The sequence below is a fragment of the Aedes albopictus genome, chromosome 2, assembly GCF_035046485.1.
Source record: "Aedes albopictus strain Foshan chromosome 2, AalbF5, whole genome shotgun sequence".
In the NCBI taxonomy this organism is placed as follows: domain Eukaryota; kingdom Metazoa; phylum Arthropoda; class Insecta; order Diptera; family Culicidae; genus Aedes; species Aedes albopictus.
The window spans coordinates 164,566,706-164,585,059 of record NC_085137.1 but is presented as its reverse complement, the minus strand read 5'-3'; the positions used below and the strand labels follow the sequence as shown (position 1 = coordinate 164,585,059).

General features: G+C 38.4%; 1 protein-coding gene and 1 non-coding gene across 2 annotated transcripts in view; both read left to right on the top strand.

Annotated features, from left to right (window-relative positions):
- Window positions 1-18,354, top strand: part of LOC134287784 (YEATS domain-containing protein 4-like) — a 131,888-nt gene that overhangs the window by 79,148 nt on the left and 34,386 nt on the right. The gene's annotated exons all lie outside the window — the stretch shown is intronic.
- On the top strand, window positions 7,384-7,457 carry Trnai-aau (transfer RNA isoleucine (anticodon AAU)). Its single transcript has one exon. It is a non-coding gene; the product is annotated as a tRNA-Ile (tRNA).

The following is an 18,354-nucleotide window of genomic DNA, read 5'->3' as shown; positions in this document are numbered from 1 at the left end:
TCGAGTGGTTATGGTGCGCGCTCATACACATTTTTGTGGAGGGTCTAGGTTCGAATCCCGTTAGCGGCAAATTTTTATTATTTGCCTTCTGATAATTATCGCGATAACTTTGCAGGCGATAAAGTTGGATAGCGAAAATGAAAAGAGGGAGTTCCAGTTTTCGGCTATCTTTGATCGGGGACAAACAGCAACGACCGATAAACATTTCTCACAGGAAAAGTAAAAACAGAAAAATCGGTGGCTCGAAAAACGCCGTTTTTCGTCTCAATTTGCTGATAATTTCATTCCCTGGTTCAGCATCTGCGTAAACTATTCTCGACCATCGTGGAGGCGCATAACAGCAACAGAAGAAGATCCCATTTACTTTGGCGACCACGAAGCCCTCGTATGTAATAGACATCAACTCCTGGACAGGCTATTTACCCGTCGTCCATCCGCGACCCAATTGCCGTTGCCGGTGGGTACTCTGTATGCATCTGCTATAATGACAATATCCGTCCCTCACTCAGAAACTGCTTGACAAAGCAGTTGATGAGCGGCCTCACGGTGATTCAGGTTCAGTTGCGTTACCTGAACTGTGATTTGTTCACTGCGGCTTTCTTGGGTACCTTGGACCTCCCGTTGGATGCTTGCTGTTCGCGCATTTCCTGGAACAAATCAAACACTTGGAAGGACTAGTGCAGCCATGTGACTTGTAGATTTTCCCGCCATATCTCCTACACAGCTTACCCTGTCAGGCGTCAGGGCCTTTGCAGTCGCATGACTTGCGGCCCTGGTTCCAGAATCCTGAAGCAAGCCTCCGGTGGCTCGAGTATGGTCAGTTGGCATCCTGGCCTGCCCACCATGTGCTTCCCTGCTTTAACGTACTTGATTGCGTCCGCCTCAGGTAGCTGTACCAAAGCTACCTGTGACACTGCCGGGTCCTTCCTTAGTCGAACGGCTGCGGTGGCAACCTGCACCTTACACTGTTGCCGTTGTGCCGTGACGAGCTCTTTCGCGTCAGTGATCTCATCTAGGTTTTTCACTTTCAGACTTGCCTCCGCTGTAAGAGCCCTCACCTCAACACCCTCGCCAAGGTCCTCTTCCGCCAGATTTTCGTAGGCCCGCCAGACTTGTCGTGCTTGAGCTCGAGGATCATTTCGCTCCTCGTCGCCTTCAAAACTTCCGGGTATATAGACTCTTCAGTCCTGATGACGAGCGCGTCACCCTTCACGAGCTTGGTACCTACCCTCCTACTTCACTTAGGTTTGTTGTCCACCATCCTGCTCATCCTTTGCCTTCTTCTTTCCCTTCTTCCGCACCACAATGGTCTAGGGCGCATCCTCCCCCTGAACCGCCCTAACATGCGATTGCTGAGAACGATCCAATGGTCGCAACCCCCTGTTCCCTTCAATCCGGGAAAAGCCGGGACACCTGGCTAGGGTCCGACTTACCGGCATTACTGTCGACTTTCGGTATTAACAACCGCCTAGCCTTGCGGGTGCCGCCTGATAGCTCCTTACCTCACTCGACTTCTGCAAATGCTTGTCAAAAGCAATAGCCTCCGCTGCACTTTTTGGGCTATCCGGGGAGACTTCGGAACCTTTGACTTCACGGGTTCTGCCGCCGCCGCAGTTGCCACGAGTTTCTCGTAGTCCTTCCTGGCCATCATCATTGACTTACGAAGTCTTATAAGGGCCTGCTGAAGGTCCTTGCTAATATTAGATTAAAGGGTGCAAAGTCAATGATGGAGCCATCTCCATCGCAGAGAGCCCATCTCTGTTTTGGTTGATGGCCCTGGTCAACCATGCTCCGTCTATTATCTCACCCGACACACTGGCCGGGAAGGAAATGGGGTTTCCTAGACTGGCACTGCGCAACTTCCTACACCTCCTTCTGCTCTCCGTAGAGGACACCTAGCTAGCCCACTTCTCGCGAAGGGGTTAACCTTGCCACTACCACTAGCTTTGTTTCTGATTGTTGTTGTTGTTAATGCTCATACTCAATCCCACAAAGGACGGGGAGGGAGGTCCACCACGCCAGAGCTCTGCATCAACGCGGTAAGGGACAAAATAATACTGTGGAGGTGCCCAGGTGTACCCCACAGGCTTCCGTTAACGATCGAACATTTCCTCACCCTCTCGATCACTCCCCAAGCAACCAAAAGTTCGGATAAAATAGCATGTTTGGGCTTAATCAGCTATTCGAAGGAAGATGAATAGCATTCTATTCTGCTCACTTTTTAAGTAATTAACCGAACTTGAGTTCACAAAAAGTACACAAGTGTACGTGTAGCTGAAAGGAACGCTATTCAGCTTAAAAATAAGCTCCGAAAAAATTCAAAAAAAATGCGCTTAGTCCTCAAAAGTAAATTATTATTATGTGACATTAGTACATGTGTAATCTTGGTGTAATCCAAATTGACTAATACCTTGAAATAATTTTTAATGTTTTACCCTTCTTACACCCATAAGAAGGGTATAAATACCGCTTGGAAAACCGACTTTCGATCCGAGGCCCGCAGGGCCGAGTCACATATACCAATCAACTCAGCTCGACGCAAATGTCTGTATGTGCGTGTGTGTGTATGTGTGTGTGTATGTGTGGGTATGTATGTTACAAAAAATGTCACTCACGGTTCTCAGCCGTCTGTTGACCGATTTGAGTTCTCTTGGAAGCAAATGAAAGCTACTACATCCTAGTAGAACGCTATTGAATTTTATTTTGATCGGACGTTCGGTTACCGAGATATCTTTCAAAGAGTGCTAGGGAGTAGTACAACTTAATTATTTTAGATATTTTTGACAAAGTGTATCACCATAAATTTCTCAGCCGTCTATCAACCGAATCGGGTTCTTAAGGCTCGAAACGAAAGCTACTGCACCCTAGAAGAACGCTTTTGAATTTCATTCCGATTGGACATTTTGTAACCGAGATATCTTTCGGGGAGTACTTTGGAGTAATACAACTTAACTTTTTAAGAGGTCTTTGACAAAATGCTTCATAATAAATGAATCAGCCGTGTGTCAATCGATTTGAGTTCTCTCAGCATCAAATGAAAGCTACAGCATCCAAGTAGTATGCTATTAAATTTTATGCCGTTTGGACATTTTGTTTCCGAGATATCTTTCCACGAGTACTAAGGAGTAATGAAATTTACGCTTTTGAGAGATTTTTGATAAAATGTATCATAATACATTTCTCAGCCGTTTGTCAACAGATTTTTTATGATCATATTTGGTTACACAAGTTAGTTATACATAAAAATGCAATTGCATCAGATACATAAAAGCTACTATCTCTTTGTTATATTTGAGCTTAATAAACAGTAGCAAAAATATCACGGAATGTATGTAGGAAAAGCCTTTTTTACCCTTCTTACACCCATAAGAAGGGTATAAATATCGCTCGAAAAACCGACTTTCGATCCGAGGCCCGGAGGGCCGAGTCTCATATACCAATGAACTTAGCTCGACGAACTGAGCAAATGTCTGTATGTGTGTGTGTGTGTGTGTGTGTGTGTGTGTGTGTGTGTGTGTATGTGTGTATGTGTGTATGTGTGTGTGTGTATGTGCGTTACAAAAAAAAGTCACGCACGTTTCTCAGCCGTCTGTCAACCGATTTGAGTTCTCTTGGAAGCAAATGAAAGCTACTACATCCTAGTAGAACGCTATTGATTTTTTTTCAATTGGACGTTTGGTTACCGAGATATCTCTCGAAGAGTACTTATGAGTCATATTTCTAAACTTTTTAAGATTTTTGACCAAGTGTATCATAATAAATATTTCGGCCGTTTGTCAATCGATTTAAGTTCTCTTGGCACCAAATGAAAGCTACAGCATCCTAGTAGAATTTCTTTAGGATTGGACATTTGATTACCGAGATATCTTTCAAAGAGTACTTGGGAGTATTACAGATTAACTTTTTGAGAGATTTTGGACCAAGGGTACCATAATAAATATCTCAGCCATCTGTCAACCGATTTGGGTTCTCTAAGCACCAAATGAAAGAAGCTACGATATCCTTGTATAAGGCCTTGAAATTTTATTTCGATTCGACATTTGATTACTGAGATATATTACGAAGAGTATTTCAATAAATTATTTTTTATTGTGCTTATTTCATACAAAGTGTATTCTGGCAGGTTATTGTTTTCAACAAAATTATAATTAACAAATTACAAATACACATGAATTTTATGAAAACTAACAAAATGTTAAATGAAAGCTTTGAATTTATATATTGTGGGAAAAATGCAAGAACCGGACAGCCAAAATAACTAGTTAATGCCAAAACTGATTAACTTAGTAGATATATCATTTTTGTCGTTTTTACACCATAACCATGAATACCAAGTACTTCGGAGCTAACTTATTCGACTGATTAAGAGATATTAGACAAAGTGCATCTCGCTGATTTTCTTATCCATTTGTTAATCGATTCAAGATTATTTGGCCGTTAACAAAAGATACAATATTCCAGAATAAGAAAGCTATTTTTTTAGACTAAAATATTAACGCGCACTGAAACGGCAAAAATTAGCAATAACCAATATCTTACAAAAATAATATTAAAACTATCAAAGTCTTTGATAACAGAGAGATGTTCCTTCTTTTTATCATCTGCTCAAAAAACTATTGAAAAATATCCATAGAATTGCCAGTTATTCAACAAAAACCGAAATTTCTATTGCTCCACCCATATAAAGTGTTAGGCGATTTTGATCAAGTTTCTTGATAATTTCTAATTTTTAATTGAGCGATAATATAGCTGCCATTTTTTAACATTTCATATAAGATTCTAGGAGGTGTCTGGCATTTCTGGTAAGTCCATGGTCTGATGCTATTTTGGGAACCAATTCACTAGATGTCAAATCCACAATATTTTCTAGAACTTTTGGTCAATCACACAAAATAAATTTGCTTAATACGCATCATACAACAATATTTTTAATAAGTGTAAGAAGGGTTCTGTTCACCATAGGTGGATTAAATCGGGTTTTTACACTGAGGATACTGTTCGTATGTTTTTCATAGTTTACATCTTATGAATCCGTTATTTTTATTTTTTTCATCATTTCATAGTTTTCGTATGCTTTTCATAGATTGAAAAGCGAAATCCATAAGACTTGTCGTATGAAAAATCTCATAAGAAGCATCGTATGAAAATCATAAGATGTGTTATGAAACACCATTGCTAAATCGCAACAAAACCTTTTATTGGCTTCTAACCACTTTAACTTCCGAAGCGTCGATGGGCGAATGAGTAAAGCACGCACTCGCAAACCTTGACGTTCCTGGTTTGATTCCAGGTTGCAATTTTTTTTTAAATTTGTGCGAAATATTTCATAAAAATATGTATGATAGTCATAAGACATAGTTTCAGTTTTTATAGGTTATCGGTATGATTTTCATACGTGAGTGTTATGAAATCTATACAGTAACAGTATGACAATAATAGTTGGCGCTTTGAATCCAAAATCATAGTTCTTAACTATGATTTTCGCAAAAAATTTTTGTGGCAAAAAATCATAGTTGATTAGTATGATTTTTGGAGTTGCAGTATCCTCAGTGTACTTACTGAGAATTGAACTCGGGTTCTCCTCGTTGAAAGCCGGCGCCTAACCACTACTCCACATATGTGTTGTTAGGCACTGCGGGATTTTACTCAATGTGCTGATATCATTTAGTAGAGCTCAATCAGGTTCGCGTGTGAACTTTCTCTAAACCTCAAGCCGAAGGTTCGAAAGAAGTTTACGTAGAACTTCTTGTGAACTTACATAGTTTGACATTTTCAGTTTGTTTTGGTTCGTAATTGAAACAAGTGCAAAGCAATAAATTAGTGCCAGTGCCAATCGTTCAGAAAAGTTTATAAGTTTTCAGTGACAACGATCACGTCGATTATCGGCACGCTGGTGCGACAAGTGAGACGGTGTTGAAACATCCAGCAAAGCTGGAAGACTTTTATCCGCAGCCAAAAAAACTCCGGCGGAATCCTGGGCAGAACAGTTTTCCGCTGCAGGGGCAGCCTTTGAGCCACACAATACGGGTGCTTTGGGTTGATTACAAGTAAGTATGTTGAAATATTATAGTGAAACAAAGTGTACTTGTGAAATTAACACAAGCTGTGGCTGCTGCGCTTGATTTCCGAGTGATTTAATTTAATGAGAACATCTCCCCGGCCACGCTGTCGCCGAAGTTCAAATAAAGTTCACTTTTGGTACGGTTAATATTTATCCGAACTTTGAGTAGTAAGTGCAAAACAAGTCCGAAATAAGTTCGGAACGGAACATTTCAAGTTGTTGTAATATGTCCAAATGAACTATATTTGAGATTTAAAGGCACGAAAAAGTTCAACATGAGTTCGGTTAATATTTGATTGAATTCGGTTTTAAAGTTCAACATAAGTTCTTTCTGAACCTTTTTTCGACTTTAATATCGTTTTGAAGAGATGTCAAAAGCTTGTACATGTACTTCCAAGTTCATAACTAATACACAAGGAGATTTAAGTTCAACGAAACTTGAATTGAACCAAACTTAAACTTCTGAGTTCGTTCTTCAAGTGGTATCCGAACTTTTGGTTGCTTGGGGATCATTTCTCGGCATGGGTCGCATGACACCATGAATTAGGGTTACCCCGTTTGGTGGACTCTTATCACCGGAACAGGTCATCCGTAGTTCTATTCCTAGCCTGCAACTACACGGCTGAAATCTCATGTACTCTATAGCATTCGTACACAGGTTGTTGCGACAAAATGCATTCACTTTTAGAAAATGAACCCCGGAGATGAGGCATCCCAGATCTCCGACTGCGTTCTATTTAAGGACAAAAGGCCGATCGATGACCGTGTTATGCCATAATTATCCATACAGCAGCGACACTCGTTGATCAGGGTTAGGTTGTTGCAAAAGGAGATGTCTAGTGAATCCAAAGGGAAAATTAAAAATAATGCCAACCTGACGTATCTATACATATGTACCTATGACTTTGTTGCTCATCCGCGAGATAAAGACATACTTTTTTTTTCTTCACAGACCGGCTTGATGGGTGGTCAACATGATATGAAAGCCGTGATATAGCTCCTCATCACACGACACAACTAGAGGGGGTGCCTTCAGCTGAGCGCCACGTGATTAATTATATTTTTATACATCATATGTACGTATGTACATACATCGGCTGGTTTGTTCTACCATCCGCTTCTAACCGTGCCCTAGTATTTAGAGCCGCCCTCCTTTCATCGTCAGTCGCGTTTTCCTTCGAAATCGATTAAAACGGGTTCTGAATAGTCGTAGGTAATCGCTCAAAGGAAGGAAGGTGCCAGTACGTGCATAAGCACCAATCACTTAATCATAACGTTTAGCTAATTATCTCTTGTGCAATGTTAATTCGATGAAGATATGTGGCTCCATAGCTCAGCTGGTTAGAGCGTCGTGCTAATAACGCGAAGGTCGTGAGTTCGATCCTCTCTGGAGCCAGGCTTGTTTTTTGGATTTTGTTTCTCTGCAGTTATACTATTTCATAATAACGATCTTCAGTCTTGTTTTTGTACTAAGAGGAAGGTTATGATCTCAAACTCAGTATCTACTCCTTCGTTCAGCCCTTTAGTGGGCGCGCTGTTCAAAAAAGTTGATTGTTGTACACACCATTAACATGGTGGTGGATCGGTTAATATCACGAACAAAACATTATTTCCGAATGTTGTGTTCTAGATGCTAGTCCTAATCATCCACCACCAATGTAAGAAACGTGAATCGCCTTTGGTGGAATATGTAGGTACCTTTCCACACTTCACATGCCAAAAATAGCAAAAAAAAACTCCACCGTCTACCCCCGTTGGTTTGACCCCCTCTAATCTGCACATCGTTCAAACTAAAAATGGTTCAAACGTCATTTTGCTCATGGAACGGGGTGAAACTGAACGCAGAATCAAAACAAAACAGCAAAAAGAATTACCGTCAGCTAGACCATCAATGTGTTTTTCGATGCCCACAGGGTTACTAGAAGTTCAAATTAAAAAATGAACCCCGTTGATTAGCATGAGGTGTCGTTCAAATCAACGGGGGTAGACGGTAGTTGCAACGATTAGCACGATCTACTTTGTTCGTAGTTTTAATTACGCTTCAAACGATTTGTTTTCAATTTGCATCATTGAAATTCGAAATCAATCCATTACGCAGATGAATGCGGCGCGTTGAAGGATTGAGGTTATCACGGCGAGACGCGTGCCGCCAGACGCCTTCTTATCTCTCGGTTTCCTTAACCTTTCCATTATTTCTAGTTTGTGACGTTTCTGAAAGTTAGAATTAGAACACTTGGTTAACGGTGGTGTCGCATTTAGTCAATTCTTCAAGGGAAACGTGATTCACTTTGTTTACGGCTTGATTTGCCAGCATGGGAAATTATTTCCTCTGCTGATATGCGCAGTTTCGTAGCAATGTGAGCTTGTAAGTAGCTTTGCATTACCTACGAGGAGGCAAAGATCAAGCACGAGTTCGAGGATTTGTAAATAAATGCAAATCGATCTGATTTAAAACATGGATCCTTATCTCATAATCTTGCCAATTGCATCAGAGGAATGCTTCCGCTTATTTAGCTAAAATGAGTTGTACAATGCAATGTGCGACTCTAGGGTAAGATGTCATTTTCTAAACATTTTCCTGTACACCGCCGAAGATCGTCCTTATCACTCGTCGCTCGAACTTCATGTACTTATTGGGCCTCATCGAGCGTTGTCTTAGTCTCTTGTCCGTAGAAGATTGCCGATCTCTATAGAGGATTTTTTTTATTATCGTACAAATTGATTCGAAGGTTCTCAGAATTTAATATTTTTTTTATCACAGGTAGGGTTCACATATATATTTTATTCTATTCTATTCTATTCTAGTGCTTGCACAGCCACTATTGAAAAGCATCCTGGAAATAACAGAATTACTTCTGTTATTTTCTTGTCAGCATTAATATTTGCAGCATATCAGCTATAGGGGTAGGCGGGGCATTATGGACACCCTAAGGTTTTTGCCAACTTTACCTGGCAAGATGTCAAAAAAGTTTAGTTTTTTGATACATGTATCCTTTTAAAGTCTATTTAGCATCTATTGCATAATAATGCTCACGAAGAAAAATGATTTATCCACTTTAGAAAATGTTACGAAAAATGTTAGATTTTCATGACCGTCTTCAAGCATACGGGGCAGAATGGACACCCCCATGGGGCAATATGGACACCATGCGACTTTTACGAATTTCGTACATTATTTACACCTATAAAGTCATTTCATTACAAAACAACTATTATGGATGAATAATACGCCGAAGTAGTTCATTTTTGTTCAGTTAGTTTGAATTCAGGCTGTTTTGGATAAAGCTTCGTTTTGGTCGGCATGTACAGCTGTGCCTAGAACAACTATTTTCCACTGCTGTCGTTTTTTGACCAATTTGTTACACCCTATGTCTACTATAGTGAACATTTAACCGGAAATGTACTGAAATCGAAGAATTTGGTTGGTTTGTGATATAGCTTTTATTTTTTCCCTGCCGCTTCTTTCAAAAAGGTGAGTGTCCATTTTGCCCCGGCAGCAGAAGATATTTCCTAACTTGATTTTTGATATAATAAAGAAGAAAATATAAACATGTTAAGCATGTAGATACAGCAAAACTACTTGCATGTGTTCTAGAAATACCAGGTTTTAATCGACCTGCAATAAATTAATCACTAAATCTTATTTTAGATAGTGTGAAAATTATAATTTCCATGCACAAAAAACGGAGGACGCAACTTTTTCGTGTAAAATCAAGTATAATTTTAATTTCGAATGTTTCTTTCCTGAAACTACGTTTTATACAAATGGACTATATTCTCCATTCATTAAAAGTTCAAAAAAGTTCGCATATTTCAAAATATTGAGGGTGTCCATTCTGCCCCGGGTGTCCATAATGCCCCGCCTACCCCTAATATGATACAAATATTAAAATGGCCAGGCTCACTGTGCAGACTAATGGGTTTGAAGATAATTCAAAAATTTACGCAATCAGGTTATCCACTTATGAATAACATGATGGACGCATGTTTTTGAATTTGATATTTGAATAAACGGGGACAACCGTACCAACCGTTTCATATTTAGAGGAATGGGTTTTGTACGAAGAATCGATGGAAATAGCGTCGCTTAGAAAGTTATCAGCGGGATTTCCAGGGATGGGACACTAATATTTACCTCGAGTGCCCTGGCTCTAATGCCTAAGGTTTAAGCGCCTATACTCGCTCTCTGAAACGAAAAGAAAAGCACCACTATTCCCCCCCCCCCTCCATAAAATACCCTACTTTTCACATAAAATAAGCAATAAATCAAAATTCAAAGCGATGACATATAGTTTTTTGATCTTAAATTGTTCGTATGATTGTACTGGACATGTTTGCTGAACAATGAAAATGTTCTCATTACACTTTTATTTTGTTTTACCCGAAAAACTACGAAAATCCCATATTTTTTTTACACAAAGTAGTCAACAAAACTAAATTTCAAACGATAATATGTAGTTTTTTAGCCTTGAAATATTCGTAGCAGTTTCTGGAACATATCTGAAGAATAATAGTGATATTTTCATTACGCTCAAATTTCGATCCACTCAAAAATCAACGAAAGTACCACATTTTTCACACAAAGTGGTTAACAAAAAAAATGGCATATAATGCATTCCAGTTTTTTGCCTTTAAATTATTCGTCGTTATTAATTAATTATTGACGTTTTCATGACACACTTAATTCATTTTACCCAAAAAGTTACAAAAATACCATAGTTTTCATTTATAATAAATAAAACAAAGTCAATAAAACAAAATTTAAAGTCATAACATGTAGTTGTTTGGCCTTAAATTTTCCGTAACAATGTACTGGACATGCTTTTGATAAAATTTTGATGTTAACATTACACTAATATTTTGTTTTATCAAAAAATGTACGAAAATACCACATTTTTACTCAACAAAAGCGAGTAAGCTAAAATTTAAAGCAATGATATGTAGTTTTTCAACTATGAATTAATAACTACTACGATTAATTCATAGTTAAAAAACTGGATTTATTAGAACAATACTGGTGATGTTTTATTCAACTCTTATTTTATTTCACTCGAAATATCAGGAAAATACCACATTTTCACACAAAGTAGTCATCAAATAAAAATTGGAGGCAATGCATTGTAGTATTTTTGCTATGGAATTATTTGTAGAAAAGTACTACACACTTAAAACAGAATGCCGAGATCGGCTGTGCAAATCTCGGTTAAAGTTCATCTGCTGGAATCTCGGCTAAACGCTTGACGTTTAATGTTTGTTGCTAGCGGTACCCATGGGTATTGCTAAGAATAAACTTGACTTTTTGCTGATATATCAGTTAAATTGCGATTGCTGAGCGCTCGGCTGTGCGAATCTCGGCAAAAGAATGGAAATTAGCCGAGCTCAACTGAGTGTGTAGACTTGTTTGAAACAATAGTGATCTTTCAATTACTTACCTAGCCACCAGGCAATTAGACACCAGCAAAACAAACTGCCTAGTGGCTAGGTATGCGGAGTGTAAGAGTAAGTCTCGGCATTATAAAAATAATTCTCTCTCACTTGTAGTTAGTGAGCACAAACGGGAGTATGTTGTGGATTGGCATCTAAGCCGAAAGAGAGATGAATTTGTGAAATAGGAGTGTTCACGGTGTGGCTTCCGAGTCGGTTTGGCTTTCTATTCCGCAGAATCATTACTTGTTCTGTTGCTTAGTTAATTATAGCGTCGGTCTAACGAATACGGGGTCATGGGTTCGAATCCCACCAGAACGCGATTTTTTTCACAAATTTCAACTCACAATTTGTCAATTAGCAACATTTCGTGCCTTCTAATTTCAAGTTTTTCCAATAAATGTTTGATTCTTGAAAAAAAAACGTCGATTGGAATACGAAAGAAACTCCGAGAGGAATTTGAGAAGGAATCCCAAGAAACAGGAAAGAAAAAAAAACTAAAAAAATAATTTGTGAGAAGTTCTGGAATGAATTTCTACAGAAGTTCCAGAAACAAAGTCCGACCGAATTTCAGGAAAAACCCTTGTAGATGAATTTCTAGATGGAAATCAACTTCCCATCCATGTCTACATACATCGATCAGAAGAATGATAATCTTGTACAACGCAAATTTTGTCTTCGCTCGCAGCCTACAGGACTTCAGCCGGTTTCGTAGACCGAAAAAGGCCCGATTTGCAGCCGCAATCCATCTTTTCACCTTGCGAGTAACACCATTACCACACGTCTTTAGAGTAACAAGATAAACAAATTCGTCCACAACATCAAACTGTTCACCACCTAGCAGCATTTCGGCACCACTGCCGCGGCTGGACTGGACGTTCATCACCCGCGGTCATGCACTTGGTCTTTGTTAGTAAATCCTTCATTATAGAGATGTGCGGAGGCGGCCATTGTGAGCCAAATGAACATGTTTATCGTTTGTAGGAAGGCGTTGTTTGAACGGTATTGCAATCGACAATAAACATATTACAAATATTTATTTTTGTCATCGAGAATTTGATGGCATATGTCAATTTAATAAGAAGATAATATTTAATTATTTCTGCTTTCAAAAGCTTATGCTCATGAAGAAACTTTTGCCGCTGTTCTTCTAAAAAAAACTTTCATTGCTGCTGCTTGATTCACTTCTGCCGATTTGATTCGCGCTATTCTTTGCAATGCATTTTAGATTTCTTCGATTGCGAGTTATCTTTTTCAAAATTTGGGAAAAAAATGTTTCAATATAATTAGCAAACGTAAACAAAACAACTTGCACCATAACTTAGTCACGCAAATAGTTTGAACATCTAGCTTTGTGGCAAGTGTTGGAAGCTGTTGTAAACAAAATAAACAGCGTTGCCGAATCGACATATGTAACTTCCACTCATCTCTCACTCAGAAAAAAATCTTAACTATTTAGTATAAATCCCACACTAAATCCATTTCACCTGGTTGACCCCAGGCTAGGTATATGTTCAACTTATACAGCTCAGTATAACTTCGATTTACACGTAGTGTAGTATAGGATAGCTATATCGAATCATGTATAACCAGAGTTTATTGAAATGTTGCTTGGTTTTGATTGTTTTTCTTAAAAGCAAAAAAAAAAAGAAAAAGCTAATCAATTAAGCGTGTCGTTTATTTTGAACAATACAAGTATGTATGAAAACCGGCGTCAGAACTGCAACAACGATCGAAAAGGGATGCATCCTCGTCATGGTTTTCCCGAACCTCCTCTGCGTCGAAAACACTGTTCCAAAAAGATATTGAACGAACTCTCCGTCTGTCGTTGCGGAATTAGCTTTTGCGGTCTCTAGCGGCAAACGGTGGACCCTGCAACAGCTCTTGGAAATGCTGGCCTGTCTCCTTTTCTGGCGCTTTCAGTTCCGATAGGTTCCGATGTGTCCTTGCGCTTGATGCTCTCTGCCGCATTGGAACGGAACTGGCGTTGCTGCTGGTTTCTGTCGTGCCGGTGCCGGAGGAGTCTAAAACACAGAATACGCTTGATTTCAAGTTGATTTTATGCAGCATAAAGGTACTTACCATTTACTGGCGTTTTCGATGAGCTGTTCTCAGGAAACCAAAGAACAGCGGTGGTAATTCTCATTTCTTAAAAATACGTAAAAGCCACAATGATAATTTGTCTGTCCTGCTGACTCGAAAAGTTCTGGAAAACTTAAACACGCTAACACATATTTTCGCAAAAATCTGGTAAAGATTAAATTACTAGACTAATACAGTATAAATGTTAAACTTGGGTATGTGTAAACCCAAAAAAAGTTAAAATTGTATAACTTTTAATCTGTCTCTGATTTTTTATATTTCTGACAGGATTTCTTTTTTTTTTATATATGTAGAGGATTTCTAGTCTTTGTGGTGTTGATCGTATGTCCAATCCTCGCAGTCTCTTTCCTTTTAAATGTATAATAGGTTGTCCCAAAATTTGCACATGGTCGAAAAGCTTGGGGGCTCACCCTGCAAATGATAGCTAAGGGTGGTAGAAACAAACTTTTGTATGACGGCAACTTTCAGAAATGACGTTTAGAGGTCGCCCCGGCGAGATTTTTGAAAAATGGCCATTTTTCTTAATAAATTTCATACAAATATTCTTTACCGTACAAAAATTGGCAATACTCACCATTTTTATAATTTTTACAGCTTGATATGGATCCAAACTACTTGGGAAAAAATAATTAACGACATGTTTTGCAGGTAACTTTTTGATACTGAATTTTTAAATTTACTAAAATTTGTCATTTTTTATATATTGTGCATTTTACCCATCATAAAAAGTATCTGAACATTATGCTTATTTAAAACAATTTCCATAAAAAGATAGGAAAATTTATGAGGAAAAACTTTGCCGAAGACAGCATGGCGTTTTTTTCTATCCGTTTTAGAGTTATTCACGATTTACTATTTGGTGAAATTTTTATTTTTAAGTATTTTTAAGAAAAATCACAAAAGAACTGCCCAAAAACACATACAAAGTAAAAAATCACGTATACTCAACAAGTTTTTCTCTTCATTGTCTTTAGGAATTATGATGGCATCATTTATTGAATTTTTGTTTTCGTTGACAAATCCATTTTCTTTGATATAGAAAGGTTCCTACTAGCGAAAAACTTTATCATTAGGTACCATTTTGAGAAGCCTCAGTAGGCCATGGCATTTTTAACGGTTATGTACTGACAATAGTCCATTTTACGAGCCGATTTTATGAATGAATTTTGACAGGAGGTAGCGTCCAATAACCCGTGAAAATCATATCATCATCAACATTGTTGTCACATCGTAAAATGGCTCATGGTTTATTCGAGCATAGGGTAATTCATGTATTTTGGACAGGCTGAGGACAACGTTGGAAAAATCGTCCCCTAGCTTCTTTAGAAAGCAATTGATTATTTTGCAAAGTTACTAATACGCTTATAATATGATTGTACTTTGCATTCCAGGTGACAAAAACCTTAACGAAAGCATTTTAAGCTGAGAAAATCACAATTTCCAATCGCCTGTTAGAATCGCATTTTGGACACCGAATATATGTTTTGGACACCCTCAGGTATATATAATTTGGACAGGGCAGTTATCTCAATGTTTAGCCATGAATACTGCTAAATCATTGAAGTAGCATAAATTAACAATTATTTTCTTTCAAATAATCAAATTTCTCCGCTTAACAGGCATCTATTTTGATAACTATTACTGTTTTTGTTAAAATCAAGGAAATATCGCCAGACCCACAGAATACGCCTCCAAGTATGCAATCGCAGTGCATCCCCATGTAGTTCGTTAGATGACCAAAATATATTTGTAGTAGAAAACCAGTCATGTATTTTGGACACCACCTATTTTAAGCGTTCTAGATGAATGTTAAGAGATTGGCTGCTTAATGCTTCTTTATTGAACATTTTTCATTGTGATAAGGCATTCAAATTTCTTACAATTATTAATTCAACGATTTTGGGGTGAATATTGTATGTGACTGTGAAGTGTATGTCGTCTTGCATACCTGTGCATTTGAGGGGTTTTAGTGAAATAATTTACATTTTCGATAATTTTGAAGTAAATTCTTAATTGTTAAGCGTATTTTCAACGTAAGTCATCAGAATAGGGTCTATTTGATCCAATAATCGATATTGAGAAGTATCTACTTTTATTAGCTCTCCGGAACAAGGCATACATCGCCGTGCATGTCCAAATTATATACATGTCCAAATTATATTTTTTACCCTAATACACAATCAAACGCACGGCACATTTTCTATATCATTCAGAAGGTGATACATTCCTCAAAATATGTATGCCGTTTTGGTTTCCAATGATGTTGTTCAAATCGTTCAAAGACATGAATAAAACGTTCTAGTAGTCCCTATCATTTTGATCAACACATAGGACGATAAAAATGACGTCACTTGTTTACGTCCGAAACTGTTGTTTGCAATAATAGCCTACCTTATCTTACTGTATGCCGTGTATGTGTTATGGTAAACAAATTGTCTAAAGTGCCCCACACAATGCATACGTTTGCGTGTGCGAGACAGTAGATTGACACTTTTCCCATGGGAAAACTGTCAAAAAAAAAACGCAAACCTCGACGGAACGGACGGTATATGTTCCAGGCTTAACCTTGGATAACATTACGTTAACTCACTGGTTCATCTTATCCCACCCGTTTCAATTTGCCTCGGTATATCTTATTTTCGGTGATGATAAGATAGTTCAAGTCAGTAAATGTAAAAAAACATGCTCTTCTTTTTAGAATGTCTTGAATTGGAACTTAGTATCTAAAAATTGGTATTCTTACGTAAGATGTTCGTAATCGCGGGTATGGATCAACGTATTCGCCTTTATTCACTTTGCCACTGTTTCCTGGGCTGTTTCACTGGTCCAGGACTCATACGTCTTCGTGTAGAAAAATAATTGAGAATATCGACAGGAAAGTAAGATAAACGCGAAAATAAGGCTCAACATTTTGTGGAGAATATCTTTAAAAAACAATAGGCAGTACGTAACTGGTCAAGAGAGCTAGCTTTTTAAGAAATCTTTGCTAGTTGATTTCTATATGAAGGGATCGAATAACAAAAAAAAACAATTAATTATGTCACCATAATCCCATAACACAATCAAGACAAAAACTTGTTGAGCATACGTGATTTTTTACTTTGTATGTGTTTCTGGGAAGTTCTTATGTGACATTTTTAGAAAAATACCCAAAAATTCAATTTTTACTAAATAGTAAATTGTGAATAACTCTAAAACGGATAGAAAAAACGCCATGCTGTCTTCGGCAAAGTTTTTCCTCATAAAATTTCCTATCTTTTTATGGAAATTGTTTTAAATTAGCATAATGTTCAGATACCTTTTATGATGGGTAAAATGCACAGTATATCAAAAAATTACAAATTTTAGTAAATTCAAAAAATCAGTATCAAAAAGTTACCTGCAAAACATGTCGTTAATTATTTTTCCCAAGAAGTTTGGATCCATATCAAGCTGTAAAGAATATAAAAATAGTGAGTATTGCCAATTTTTGTACGGTAAAAAATATTTGTATGAAATTTATTACGAAAAATAGCCATTTTTCAAAAATCTCGCTGGGGCGACCTCTAAACGTCATTTCTGAAAGTTGCCGTCATACAAAAGTTTGTTTCTAACACCCTTAGCTATCATTTGCAGGGTGAGCCCCCAAGCTTTTTGACCATGTGCAATTTTGGGACAACCTAATGTATAATCGTCGGTCCGACTGTCAATTTCTTTACTTCAGTGCGTCTAAGCAAGGTTACGAAACGAACAATGACAAAATTTCATCCGCAGCTCGTACACTTGATTTCAATCCGTCAAGCGTCGCATGAATAAGCTTTATCAGCTTCGCCCGAAAACCATGTTCGATCACATTTGCTATTAGGCGCCGTCTACAAATTACGTAACGCTCTAGGGGGAGGGGGGAGTACGGCCGAGCTTACGCTCCATACAAAAATTTTAGGATTTTCATACAAAATGGCGTTACGGAGGGGGGAGGGGGGATCGAAAAATGACGATTTTAGCGTTACGTAATAAATGGATGCTACCTTACTCATTTCTCTTCACTGATTCATTACGCCGGCTTGGAATCAATTTTGGCTATACAAGTTGTATTCTGAACATCTGATCCGTCGTTGATCGGTCCTCACGAAAATCCGCCTATTGTTCGCCGACGAATCGGCCTCAACCTGTTCAACAGAATTCTGGACAAAATCTTCAACGCTGAATTTATTCCCCAGTAGTTCTAACACTCCAGTCGATGCCTTTTCTTGTGTAGGGGGAAAATAAGACCATCCAACCAACTACAGTAGCCATAGTTTTTCATCTTCTCAAATCTTCAGTATAATACGGTGCAAGAGTTGATACAGCTGCTCACTACAGTGCTTGAGATGCCAGCAGCCTTGTAGTCCTCAAATGGCTGTCTTGTACAACGCTAGAGTAGGTTCCACAGCCAGTCCACCGTCGTCGATTCGTATTCTGTCTGTAGCTCTTCCATCCCCACCGTTCAACAATACTTCGAATTTCTCTCTCCACCTAACAGCCACAACATTCTTCTCATGCTCTCTTTTCTTTTTGCGGTGGATTCGTTTTTCAACTACTCTCCTTGCTCTGCCAGGTCCCTGACACCAGCATCCGGCTGCTGGCAACATTCTTCTCGTCCGTTACCTTCTGGCACTCCTCGTCAAGCCACCCGTACCTAGGTCGTCTTTGAGCAGTGCCTATCACCTCCCACGCTGTCGTATTCATCGCTCCGTGTATAGACTTCGACAGAGCGATGAGATTGTCGCTGTCGTTAATTTCAATTA